Below are 15,142 nucleotides of genomic sequence, written 5' to 3'. Positions count from 1 at the left end.
AAGAGGGGTCCGGGGACACCTATTGACACGATGTAACATTGTTATAATCTGATATTGGTGATGTTAGCAGAATATAAACTAGGTAAATGTAACAGCGGTATGCATCCGTTACAATAGAGATTAATCCGTCGTCTATATTGTTTACTGTGCTAGTGTTTCCACATTGACACTATCCTGTTTCGTGATGAATGCTTAAGGTGCCAAAAGCTCATGTACAATGTTCTTAATGAACTAACAGTGTCTTTCGTGCTCTGTCTTGCTCTCGCACAGAAACTGACATCGGTGATCCGGATATTAATATTGAAATATTTCACTGCCAAAATATAAACACGACACTACTCCGTTAACTGCTACAGATGTGCTGTCTGAAGATATGTTCTTAAATGTCATATGGTTGGCGGAACATTAGCTTCTATGTCTCTTTTTGTCGCACGGAACATGCAAATTTGACATCGACTGTACATAAACAAATGACAGCCAACGACTGATGCAACCACATAAAGTACATCAACAAACAGAATGCTATTTGCATGAAGCCACACGAATGGAACGTTATGACAGGATATTGCATTTATAAAATCTTCTCTGGTATTAAAGCTACGTGTCATTTTGTGAGAACTTTCATGTTATAATTGACAACGCAATGCATCACTCTCTTTATCGGGTTACTAATTTCGACATCAATGATGTGTAATGCTACATGTTCATACGGACATGCTTCAACAACTAAAAGCATTTTTTATTTCAATGATAAATATAATATATAGTTGTTCTGTTACAATAGTCTATTTGTACTTTAATCTTAAGTTAGAAGCTAAGTCTAGAGTTATCGTTCCTTATAATGATTTCATGGAACTCGTTGTTTACGTTTGTGACAGAACATGTGTTGTTTAATTAGGTTCTCAATAATTTTAAGCTGAAACACTGGTTAAACAACACATAACGAACGAAAACGTAAAAAAAGTTCCATCCACGAAATCATAAGACACTCTAGACATAATTCCTTACTTAAAATCAAAGTATGGGAGTATCTCTAGACTCTCAGGTAACAGAAAAAAAATCACTAAATACCCCCAATCAAATTAAGCATATCTCACCCATCTCGAAGATATTTGTTACCTGCATTTAGAAATAAAACATCGTTATAATTACATTACCTTATATTCTTATTTCATGCAATGAAATTGAACCGTTGTTGAACAATACTGAAACAGAATTTTCATGAAAACCTTTTATCTTTTTTAAAGTGCTTTCATGTTTTCCAAGTAATCTATGTATTTTAGTAATATTTTCGTCTCAGTGATTTTAGTGAATGAAAAATGTGAAAGAACGAAGTACCCAGATAACAACTTCTATGCCTAATGTATTATCCGGCAACAGTCCCACATTGGGTTCAAATCCTCCACCCAGAGATGTGGGATGCTATTAATTGCAATGTCAATGAATGTAGGTTTTGTTCATTGTGTCGTTTTCTCTAAAAGAATATGGCGTTATATGTTAGCATAAAAATGCATGACATCGCAATCATTATTTCTCCGCAAGAGGAGAAAACTCTATGGTGAATCAGAATACTTTGATCAACACATCTTAATATTGGAGGTTTCATGATTTCAAGGAAAAATAGTATCGAACAATTGAATATGGATAACATTTATGTTTCACGATCCGCCTAATGTGATTAGAAACAATTAAAATGTTTTCACTACTTGCTGTTTTACCTTGATATTTATCTGTAAAAACAAGTAGATAAACCAAACAACTAAGGTATATCGGACAAATGTTATTGAGTAAGAGTGATCCAGGTGTTCTGATTTATCTGAGTTATCTCCTCTTATGGAGAGGTACGAATTGTCGTACCATGTATCTGTATACTAGAGTATCGCCATATATTTAAAGAAGACTTAACATTGTGTTCGCACAGAAACTATTTACATTTATATTTTATTAAACAAACGTGATAGTTTACGTTTTCATATTTTGGACCCATTTCTTTTTTAATGCAATACATTTTGTTGAAATTGAAATTAGATAAAATTAAATGCTATGTTCTAGGGATTCCACAAATCTACAACAATAAACATCTGATTCATTTACACTTGCTGTCCAATACGTTAAAAGAGTTGTAAGTATATATTTGATATGTCGCCACATCAACGTACATTTTTGTATATTTGGTCAAATAGATAGGATCTAGGCGGTGGAAATGCGCGTGCACATTTGAGACAAGTGTAATACACAGTTGAGACAGATTCCGATAGAAAGGATTGGCCCCTGATAAGTTTTAGCTTTAATTATCTTTATTTGGATTTCAAAATTGTCATTGAATTCAGACGATTTGTAAATGATCTTTTATCACAGCATCCTGAACTCATCGGGTATTAACTGAAAATCCCGAGGAGTTCCGGATGTTATCAGAGACCACGGCGGCCGTCCTGAATTGCTTAGGAAAAACAATCAAATCCCAACTGTATATCTACATACTATCAAATATCCTTAAGTGACAGAAACAACCACTTGTGTTCGAGCGATACTATTTTGAAAGTGGAAAGATAGTCATGAATTGAAATGGAATCGTTGTAGAGCTACATGTATAAAAAGTGGGTCGAACGAAATTTAACAAAGTATGTAAAGCATCGAGTAAGTGCTAGAAGTAAATTTTACATCTTGTTAATATCGTAGATTTCATCAAAGTTTAGTCGCTGAATCTTCCGGATATAACTACTTTGTAAATGCTCCTTCCTTTGGGGTATTATGTCTGCAGGCTTCGTTTGAATCGGAAAGACGTGTGCAATTCAAAATGAATAGCGAAAGATGGAATTGAATTCTTATAGAAATCAATTCTGATGTAATTAATTTTGAATACATTTTCTATTTCTTATGACTGTTAAACACTTAAAATTTAAACTTGTAAAATGTTTATAAGTTATACCACAATATCTTTTAATCGCCTGCTATCGTTTTATACCGAAACGTAAGAGTTGACATTCACTGTCTGTATCTGTTGTTAATTCTGTTAAAATCTATCGAAACAAGGAGGAATCTAATTCAAAATGTAATTACGTAACTTCGAATTTGCATCTTAATGTTTAAATTATACAGCATGCAACTGTAAAGTTTGGTGGTGAAATATATTCCATTATCGTCAGCGCACCCGCTGTTATGTTGGCTTCTTTAATAAGACACTACAAATTCATGACTCTTTCCTGTGATACCGATTCAATGGAACTCTGCTTCAGATCAGTACTTTATTTGCAAATCAATATCAGAGATATCCTTCAATAAATCAACGAGATGTGTCAAGTTTATACAAATATTTCTAGTTTTTCGTCTACATTATCGTATTCCGATTAACATCTAAACCTAAAGATATGTTGAATTTTTACGAAACCAATGCTTCCTAACTTAAATCACGTGATCAAAATCAATCATTAGTAAATAGTATGTTACAAACATGGATATTTAGCAGTGGGGTGAACATTTTAGCCTAATTTGTTTTTATTAGGTCTTTGGGAATACATCTCTAAAGGCGCACATGGGAGCAAATGAGAGCAAATAAAAATACTGAGACGGGAACAACTTCGCAATAGATATACAGCAGAACAATTATTTTAACGCGAACAATTTAAAACTAGCGGGGACAAAACACAATACGACAATATGCCCGTTAACACTATAACATAACGTTCGTTTATAAAATTGAGTTTAGAGTGTGGGCGAATATTTTGTTCAAGATGTTTATATATACATATGACTCACTCATACATACAATTATATAGACCACGAAGTTCTGTTAAAGTACATACATTAATTGACATCTGGTTTGAATATAGTGTACTACAAAATGAAAACAAATTAAATTAGCAAAACATCAACTGTGTCTATAGCCGAACATCTTTAAAATATCATAATAATTAGACGAAAATAATATTTGTAATGTATACTTAACATATAAATCAATCTGAAATAAGTGTGGTTGTCTAAATAGATGTTTGTTCAGCCCTAAACGCACTTTTTTCCTGTTGCGATCGTGAAATAAATATAATTTTGAGTGTGAAGTAACAAATATTCCCGCTATCCTTGTCATTCTAAAGTGTAAATGTGTAGAACTAAGCCTCCGGAATTTAGTGTTCTATTTGATTTAATGTATGATTGGATTGCCATACACACTGTACTGCGCCAATACCACATTCTTTGGATCTCTCTAGACCAGAAATACGTGTGTTGATTTCCCCACCGGAAATATCTATTTAACATTTAAAAAAACAAAACTTGGAGCAAGTTGTAAGGTTAAATACACACCATATGGATGTACTAATTTCCCCGTGCTTGTACTACACATGTATATTGTACAATCTATAAAAATCCTAAACAAATTGTCAATCAAACAAGAACATCATATTTAAAACCACAACTGTAAATATGGAATCGAAAAATATAAGCACTTCAAGTTACAATATATCAATTCATTTTCGGAGTCTCTGATTTAAAGTTGCTTAGGTTAGGCAAAAAAAAAAATAAAAAAAAAATAAACCCAATGTGTATTCGACAAGGTGGAACAGCTATGGTTTGGCGGTAGTCAGTTTGCGTTTTCATGTCGACAATAATGATGTCATAATGGTCACGCTTTGGGTGTCATTTATATCCAGAAAGACTACCCTTTTTATATCAATTAATATTTATGCGAGACGGCATGGGTTCGTTATATGTTAATCAGATATGGAATAGCAACATACCTAGTTTCCTGAAATCCATGAATTCAATATACCAGCAAAGCATTTTGAATTCCACTGCTGTTATGCAAAAGAGTTACGAATGTATTTCACGTTGATGACAGAAATGATTGGAGCCAATTAACAAAAATACCATGCCATCTTTGTAGCGGCTTACGTTTAGCACTTTCCTTCCTGGTGTAAAATCTCTGTCTGTTGATAGTCTAACTTATCAAAATATTGTTTTTAACATAGTTCAAAATAGTTTAAAATAGTTTCTGTTTAAAAGGAATTTTCAAAGTTCCAAAATGCTCTCTTCTCAAATTTTACGCGATCTGAAGTCATGGTATTTCACATGAATTATACCTTGGTAATCTCAATCATAATGACATTGACATTTATCTCATCATGGGTTTAAAACGTTTTAATTACTTTAATCATGACCCATTTTGATATCCTTTGATAAGATTTGTTGTTATGAATGAACTAGATTTACATTTATCCATGTAAAAGTTAGTAAAAGTTGAATGACTTTCTTGATAATATCCAAGATTAAGATTAGTTGCTTTTATGGCATGCATGTGTAGGCACCTTTAATTTAACGTAGGAATGATAAAAACTTAATCATACATGACACATTTTGATACTTTGAATGAAATATTCTTCTGGTGTAGAATTAAGGTGACAGGTCGTCAAATTGTTCGTCGTAATTTCTATTTTTATCTTTTTCCATACCACAACAAGCTGACGATACTTTCGTACGTAAATCGTAATAATTTATTATCCTTGTAAGTTTTATATTTAATCACAGCAACATGCAGATCGTATATAATCCCATATATAAAATAAATCAAAACTTTGATGAAGACATTTAGACATTACCCGAACGAATGTATTCTGATGTTGAATAACCATCCTAATATCAGGAAATAAAAACTTTTGTAAAGGAATTTGACCCTCGTGTGCACCAAACGCTGGTCTGTGCATTTCTAAATGCGAGACAGACGTGGCTCACATTGAGGATCAAGAGACTATTTTGATAATTATAAACACACTACACAGCGAACATTTATCCTGCTCCTCAATTATGTCTTAATATAGTTCATCATAATTCTACACCATTTGAAGTATGATACTTTATGAAACATCCCTAGAACTTTAACTACGACCAGTATTTTCTTCATTTCAACATGTCAGAAGAACTGATTTTTTTTATTTCCATGCAAAGGTAAGTAGCAGTATTCTTTTGATAGTGATCAATTTAGACTGATCCTTACCAACATTTTTTAAATAGAAAAGAAAATCCGACACATACTTTTCCGCTTCCATCATGTCTAGATGGCTCTTCATAATGTGTATTTGAAACATAGATTATGACGTCATTGATTATGACGTCATATTAATTAGGGCAATCATAAAAATTAAAGATGTACCAAATAGCAACTTAAATTTCAACAGACATCGCAATCAATATTACGCATGTCAAATTCCATATGTATACAATTATGTGAACAAAGGAAATAGCACTGTTTGAACTAGTGATAGAAACAGTTTACTTTATTATTTAACCGAATGAGTACTATGCAAAGAGGGTTACAGAAATTTCATATATTCATATTCGTTCGTCTCACATTGGATTGAATCAGTAATAAAAAGTAGAACAGATATTAAATATGAAAGCGTTAATATAACGTTTAACTTATAGGTTGATACTGTTCTTCATTTGCAGTTTATTTCCTTCTACACTGGCGCTGCACGGTCTACAGCGGGTTGTATTGTTTTTAGAAACACAGACATTATTAGATACCCCTTATTCTCGATCTGGTTAGAATTCTCTAACGATCTTAAGTTGGTTGTCTTTTACTATTGATAAATGCACAAAGATATAAAACCATTTTTATTTGTTCATTTCCTCTTTCACGTCATCACATTTATTGCGGGTCACAGGAAACATTTTATAATAACGAGAATTAAATGTGACATGAGTTACTTTGACATCCTTATTTGCTAATTAAGTGCGGAATATAAGTCCCCTTTTTATGGCCATACGTATGCCATTTTGAATACATTGAATTCGATATCCTTGAGACTTCAGATAATGTGTAAATTTCTGAAGCCTTACTTTGGCATTATAACATATACATAAAGTATCTTGGAACTATTAGTTAAACGGTTTCAGAGGTAGGTACCTTACACGTTGCTATCACATATGCAGTTTCTCATGTTGGCAATGCATGGATGCAAATAATTTGATAACGTCATTAACAGTGCAAAACGTGACGTCAAAAGTCGTCAAAAAGCAGATCGGCCGAAATCAGTACTGTGACAATCAACGTTTAAAGTCAGAACGGCCAAATTGGCCCTGTGGGTCCACAGATGGATGCAATGGAGACGCAATCAACATACGATGGTCACTTGATACATTAAAATGGCACACCAAACAAAAAGTGTCACTCTTACGATCAAATCCAATTAGCTGAAATATCTGGTTACTTGAAGACTAGAAAAAAGCTGAAGCATTTCACAATATCACTTCAAAAAGGAAGTCGATCAAAGGACATGAGCAATTCAATATATCAAGAAAGATTGTACAAAACGGTATTTCATTACAGCTAAAGAGCTGGACGATTGGAATTCAACACTACGGTACAAATACGCAGCGAACGTATTGACGACTTGTTGACATTATAACCTGAACGGAAAATGTTGTAATGGACAATTTTTTTTCCTGTAATTCCTCATATGGCATTAAAACTTACTGGTGAGGTGGTGACACAATTACGGTTTCGTTCTGTTAGTCCCAAACCTAATACTACTTTTTTGCAGACAGACCTAAACAAATCACTGTTTAATTACGATTTGTATTTATTTTTGCATGATTTCTGTATCTGAGGGAAACCAACCTACCACATACAAAGATTCGTTATCCCTACAACTACGTATAATATTCTCCGTGATCCAGCACTTCCTTTGGCTAGCTCATGCCCGTGATAAACCAGCAGAAAAAGCCCTATCGTGACCTTGATATGTTTCGGCTTTGTGTTATTGTATTGACAGAACGATCTATCAGAGGAATATGTTTTCTTCTATAAACCACTGTGATGTATTGGAAGATTTTTCTCTGACGCCTAATGAACTTCACTAAAGGAGCAACTCTCACGTGAGCCGAGCTTGTTATCCACTCTATAGGTCGGTAGTATAATGGATGCATGTTTATCAATGTACTAGACGATATATTGGCTTGGATTATTAGGACAAAAGACACTCTAGGACGAGTAAGGATTGTAAGAGGACACCAGGCAGCATATATAAGGCAGTCTAGACAGACATGAGTGATTAACACACTAAGGAACGCCATTTTATCATTATTCTATATGATTGATTGGTCTGCATATAATCATATGGAATTCCAGACTCTATCGGCCAAAGCTTGGTATAAATTCTGCCAAAAAAGATTCAATTTCAGTTTTTTTATCTCTGTGGATCAGCACGTAAACATGTTTTAAAAGCTAATGCTAGATGTTGCAGGTGGATATAGTCGGGACAAGTACCAAACATCTGCTTTGATTTGATTTCGGACTCGTAACATCGGGTAATTATAATTAGGTGGTACTACTAGACATTTCGACACTTTTCTCACTTATATCACCATGGCACACAAACCAAGGCTGCGTGTAGACTGTCGTCATATTACCCACCGAATGCGTTAAACTTAATACTAATATCTACACATAGGGGGAGGGGAGGGGGTCGACTACATCAGTACTCCTTTTAAATTGTAGAATGGCTAACATGAATGGATTGAGACATTTGATCATATGTGTATTTTTTATTCGGTAAAGCAATAGCAAGTCATAATATATTATCAATAATTGTAAGGAAATCAATCCTTGATTCTATTTCAAGTGGCGCTCAGACAATAACCGAGCCCTAAATATATAGATATTCACACACTATAGAACGACTGGCGATTTACGTAATCAAATACCGTCACGTATATATCTTGTGTGCATGTGAATGTAAATCGATTCTTATTCAATTCAAAGCCTTAGGAATAAAATAATTGGATTTATTTCTCGGCTGAAACATGTTCACTATTTCAGTATTACTCTTGTAGCTTTTAGAATATACCAACACATGTACACCTCTATCTATATATCCCACTTTATCAACAACATGCATCGTTGGTAGAGAAGACATGAAAATGTAAATTTACAAATTTCAATGTCTGTATGTGTATTATTTGCTTGTTCTCCTTTTGTTTCTGACCCAACATGCATTTCAGTAATTCGATATAAAACTGACTGATTTATATCTGACATTCGTTATTTGTATAATAGCATCCCGGTAAATTTTATGATATTCCCTTTACTTGTAGAGATACCTTCAAAATGCCGTATAGTGCGTTATTAGTTGTTATGTTATTCGAACTTTTTTGCTTCTTTCTGACAAAATTAATGCATACATAAATATACCGCCTGTCTGGTGAATGAATATTATGACACCTATTCATTCTTTACATCAAATGAATGAAACGTTTCTTTTTACTAAAACATTAATATGATTATTTTAATAATAAGAGCTCCCTTAAATGGGACGAAAGCGCTCACTAATCAGACGTTATTGGTGTTTTTTTTTTATTTCTTATAGATTTCGTTCGTAAGGTGTTTTGTTCAAATTTATTATATAAATATGTATATATATATAAATTGAAATTAGTCCCGAATCCCTATGGTTTCATCATTCATATCATGGTTCGTATTCCGCGGTGGCTGAGTGGTTAAGATGTCCCGACATATTACCACAAGCCCTCCACCTCTGGGACTTGAGTTCGAATCTCATCTGGGGCAGTTGCCGGGTACTGACCGCTGGTCGGTGGTTTTTCTCCGGGTACTCCGGCTTTCCTCCACCAACAATCCTGGCACGTCCTTAAATGACCCTGGCGGTTAATAGGACATTAAACTAATCAAACCAAATCGTATTACAAATGCCACATTTTTGTGAAACCTCTAACGTGTCCTTATGTTATCAGAAAGTCAGTACCGTGTACAACGTCTTCCCAATCTTGTTTGATAGACCTCGTCATGAACATTGTCACTGTATAGTAGACAGTACCATTGATGGAAGAGAAACATGAAGTTTGGAGGCTATACTTCGCTATATATCAGGAAGACATAAGAACAACTAAACCTGATCATTATATATATCATGTTATATAACGAAACTTTTCAAGCCCCTGAACTATACGATATCGGTAGAACTAATGTGAAATATCAACATTGATCAGACAAGTGGGCGTCATAATGACACGGCACCAGTCTCTCAGCCTGTTTTTGGAAAATTCAAATATGCAAATTCGATGGATCATTCTGACATTCAACATTAGTTTGGGGAAATGCGTTACTTATATCCGTGACGTTATATATATTTTAAGTAAGACAAGATTGTATGCGCATTTTTCATTTGTTAACTTGAGACGGATATTTGTTACATAGTCATCCTTTCAGTTTTTGACTGGTTGAAATGTATGCATTATTGATAGTTTGTACACACAAGTCATATCAGTTATGTTAGAATAAGTTAATGTTAGGATAACTATAGAACTATAGGAACAGTGCAGCGAGTAAGCAGGTTAAAAGCCCCATTCTAAACCAGCCATTTTATAACTACCATCATCCAATACGGGAGTTTCGAGATTCCAAAACGACGTGGGTAAAGTACTATTTATTGTCAATTAGTCCCACCTTCAGGTGATTATGACGTCATGAAACTCACTTCAAATGATGACGTCATAATCGCCGGATGGTGGGACTAATCAACGGTAAATTCTACTTTACCCACGTCGTTATGGGATCTCGAAACTGCCAGTATTTTGATTAAATTCAATTTAATTATCAGTTAAATTCCCATTCTCACCATCCGTTATGTTTGACTACCGAAAACCACTTCATTGTCGATTATACAATATTTCGAGTCTTCCTTATTTGCAGTATATTTCTGATTAAATTAATTCGTGATGATGATCTCTGACTGACAATCGTGCATCTATTTATACGTTCATACAAAAATATGAAAAAATCAATTCGCGTTTAAGACGCAACGTTATGTTACATAAAAAATATTTGTCTCGAGAAAATAAAGAGTTTAGATTACAGTAAAATGAACATACCACTATCCTTAACCTAAGCGGCTTATGGCTGTAAGCAGATCCCTAATCGGAAAAAGATTCGCGCTACTCTGGAACTGATTTAATATATCTAACTAAGATTTATGCTGCGATTTTAATGGAAAAACAAATCTTTGTTTTACTTAACCTGTTTTACTTAGCACCCTGATTCTATTACAAAGAGAGACATTACAAGAGCCTGTAACAAATCCGTTTATATAGCGATGTTAAGTACGGTATTTTAAGTGTTTTATATAAAGTGTTATTACTCACAGTTCTCTATTCAAGGTTCACATGCCCAGTAAAGCGCCCAGGGACTGACAATCTGTAAAAACAAATAGAATAGCTATTCAGATCAATTCAAACCAAATCTACATGTCTACGAGCAAACTTCACTTAACATTACGGTATATATATTGTCACTTAACTAAAGTTCAGCAGTACTACACAAGGTTGGTGACAACCCTACATGTATGCCTTATTCGATATCAGTGTGCTGGTAAAAATCAAGAGAACATCAGAGACGTTCTTTTTTTCGATACACAGCTTTATTATTGTGTTATTATATAATACATAACTTCATATTCATAAAGCTGCGTATAGTGCTGCTTTATCCAAAACGAGATAACCATAACCTCTCCTCATGCTAGAATGCAGTCAAATATAGATCCATCAGCTCTGTGTCGTTTTGAGACCTAAAGTCATATACATAATTTAATTTCGCCATCGTTAGTGTGACATGTTCCACTTTTTTGGCAGACGATACTCGCGATATACTTAGATAATATTAAAGTAGATGCTGATTTTGTTTAAATTATTTGTCCGGTTTATGACTTATTCTGAGTGTAAATAAAGACCAAATCACACTTAATTGACTTATCAAAATTAGTTCAGCTATTCAAGTATGACTGGTAGATAACAGTTTATGGTAGTATTTATTGTATAACAGTAAAAAAGATATAGCATATGTTTTGGAAAGTCTTTTTCCAATTTTACACTGACCTTAAAACTGGACTAATATGTTACTGATCGGGCATATTGATGAACTATTACATCAATATGTTTTGATATTTTCCCCCTAGTACAGTTTTATCATGTAGTATGGTCATGCATTATGGGTTACAGGTATGTTTTCTCTACCGGAACTGTCATACCTTGTCGCGTTCTATTGATAAATACTATTTTGTTCATTTTCTGGCCAGCCAGGTATTCAGTACTTTTTGATATATAAATAATTCAGCACCTTCAATTGTCGTGAGACATAATCGTATTTTCAATTATATAAAAAAAATCGGCATTTTTAACAAAATATGAACGTTTTCCCATCTTATTATTATATCAACTCAACGTTCCATCAACATTGTACATGAGTCTTCTCATGTGTTTGAGCGAAAAACTATTTTATCCTACAATCTTTTTATAAAATCAAAATTTACAATCCGTTTTTTTTATTTCTCACTGCCTATGTTGTATACCCTAGATGCAACTATAATTCATCTTCTATCTGGATCTTTAACTAATGCATGACTTATAGTTTTACCCTTAATGACCTTAATTAGTTGTCGATGGGCCGTAAAACTCAAACAAACACACAAACAAACCAATTGTTTGCATGTTTTGTAAGGTGTATCTAAGATGTATAATTATAGATAGTGCTACATATAATCATAAGAAACTTGCCTTTTTGTGTAATTTTTTCATGTGCCATTTCCTTCTCTCTTATTTTTTTTGTTATGGAGCAGATGTATTTAACCTGTTCATGATTTGTGGAAAGGCGACAGATATTTCTCCACAAAGCAGTATTATCTTTTCTTTTTGGCTGAGGATGAGTATTATTCAAATGTAAAATTAGTCACATTCCACGTTCTGTCATATCAATAAAGAATTGCTGTACATATCGTCAAGGGCCCCTATTTATTAAGTTTCTCGATACTTTGGACATTTACCTTTACAGACTGGAAGACACATATTGTCTTATTGAAATATATGAACTATTGAACTATTTATACATTGCATTAAGAAACAAATCGCTATATATACTATATTTGAAGGAGTTCTAGAATAAACATCATGATAATGACATTGGTAGTTTAGCTTTTTTAGACTAGTCTATTATTTGCGCATGACGAGCACATTTTCCTGTTTTGTTAAAACAAGGGGCTGTCTCAGAAACGAATTTTGAAAAAAACTTCAATCTTTTTTTTTTAAATCTCAAAAGTATATTTTTTAATTTGCATTGTCAGCTTTGAATAAGGATATCGTCTTAAAGTGATAATTTCACTAATAACATATCATCATTTCAAGCTCCCCTATTGGTTAGGACAAATCAAAAACAGAAAATAGAAAATCTACAGGTATCGCGATCAATTGCGTAATATGTAGATACATGTAATTTTGAGTGAAAAAAGGAAATGCAGTGTAATACCCTTTGAACTAGTTTAACTTTAAAATGTATACAGTTCTTTAAATATAGAAACATAAGTGATGAAGGATAACAATTTTAGGACTCGTACCCTATCCGGGCCTTGACCTCACGGTTTATGACACCCATTTGCCTAGCGAAACATACTGTATACCAAGGAAGGGGTTTTAGTTTTAGTTTAAACATATTTTATTTGAACAAAGTTAAAAAGAATTAGGCACAAGTTATACAACTTAGAATTGCCATGAAAAGAAGGGGTTCTTTGTATGTAAACGCTTTTTAAATATTAGGGATGTCTAGACGATTTCAGAATATGCATTGTATTATAAAGAATTAGGTCAATATTAAATGATACAATTTCAATGTTTATCATTCCGAAATTTCCCGAAAATGTCTTAATTTAGAAACCCTCCATTCAACTTCATTTTTATGACTCGTACACGATAATGTCGACAAACATTGGTTCGAGTATCACTATGTTTCCAGTCCAGTATGCACATTTATCTCCGTGTAAAATCACGGTGACGATGTCCGAAGGTCCCCTGGTAACACAAACTGCTGTAGAATGCAAAACACGCCAAAGGACTAGGTAATGAGATTTTGATGTCCTTGGTTCACTGGCGTCTTCGATATGCTACATAGATCTGATAAATAATTCACTTTCCGTAGCCACCACATTTCATGCATACCCGATGTGTGTTGTGATTATTTTCGATTCTGTCTTTGATAGAATATACTCTCAGTGTGATAGTAGTGATGCAGAAATAAAGGCTTTTTGCTTTTATATATCCGGATAGATATACATGTAGTCAATAAACCATGTGACTTAACATAAACTTAAATTCGACAATGAATGAATGTGAGAATATTTGACGTTATACATAATGTTTGACACACATTTTGTAAACTGAAGTTGTAACTTTTTTTTTCAATTATCAATATTAAATGTGCTTATTCGGAGTATAGGGTTTGGAACATTTCGTAAATAAAACGAAACATAGTGAAACGTATGGATTACGTTCCTATATGTTTCCATTGCCGTTCTTATCACATTATTTTGTACATTTTATCCCTACTAAAAGTATTTATGTGTTAAGTGCTATCAATTGGCATATTAATACATCTGCCGGTAAACTGTTTTAGTGATAGATGAACTTCACAATATTAGCCTTGCAATACACTAGTTCATGTAAACAAAAAATTCAAACATTAACCCTATTGTGAAATCTTCATCGTTTGTATTATCTCCCCTTACTTGGATTATGTCCCATTGTTAGATTGTTGAATAATATCTACCTTAATATTTATTATCTCCTCTAGTTTGTATTAGTTTTTGCAGTTATTGTACCATTACACCACAGACTTAAGTTCAATACTACTGGACCTACATCAAAGGAAGAAAAGTAAAATCGGGAATATGTGTATTGATGTTAGTTTTTATCAATCTTGGTATTCACGATTCTGAAGTGAATTAGGACTCATAGCAATATGAAAGCACGAGTTTAAGTGATTAATCACAATATCACTGTCATTAATTCTTAAATGGATATCTCGGTGATCATCAGATATAACGATGTGCTGAACATGATATCAAGTGTATTTATTTTTTTTTTGTAATCTCTGTAATACATGATACTCGAGAAGGAGCATTCCATTTAACACATCTCAAGATTTACTTCTCATTGAATGGGTAATACATGTAATTACAAAAATCTGAAGGAAAAACCCAAGTAATTAAGATAAGTGAAATGTAGTGTGAGTTTCCATTTAAGGATTATATTTGAATGTTACTTTAAAGATTGCCGATTTATTTTACTAGGTTGTCTGTGGTCATGCAATTATGAA

General features: G+C 33.3%; 1 protein-coding gene across 8 annotated transcripts in view; it reads right to left on the bottom strand.

Annotated features, from left to right (window-relative positions):
• Positions 1-15,142, bottom strand: part of LOC138317546 (G-protein coupled receptor dmsr-1-like) — a 195,181-nt gene that overhangs the window by 38,042 nt on the left and 141,997 nt on the right. For all 8 annotated transcript variants that reach the window (XM_069259317.1, XM_069259308.1, XM_069259326.1 and 5 more), the window contains one exon: positions 11,149-11,200. The gene's annotated coding sequence lies outside the window, so the exon portion shown is untranslated. The remainder of the gene's footprint in view (positions 1-11,148; positions 11,201-15,142) is intronic.

This window comes from Argopecten irradians, chromosome 1 (assembly GCF_041381155.1).
Source record: "Argopecten irradians isolate NY chromosome 1, Ai_NY, whole genome shotgun sequence".
NCBI classification, from domain to species: domain Eukaryota; kingdom Metazoa; phylum Mollusca; class Bivalvia; order Pectinida; family Pectinidae; genus Argopecten; species Argopecten irradians.
The sequence above is the reverse complement of the archived record's forward strand: the minus strand, read 5'-3'. Positions and strand labels throughout refer to the sequence as shown.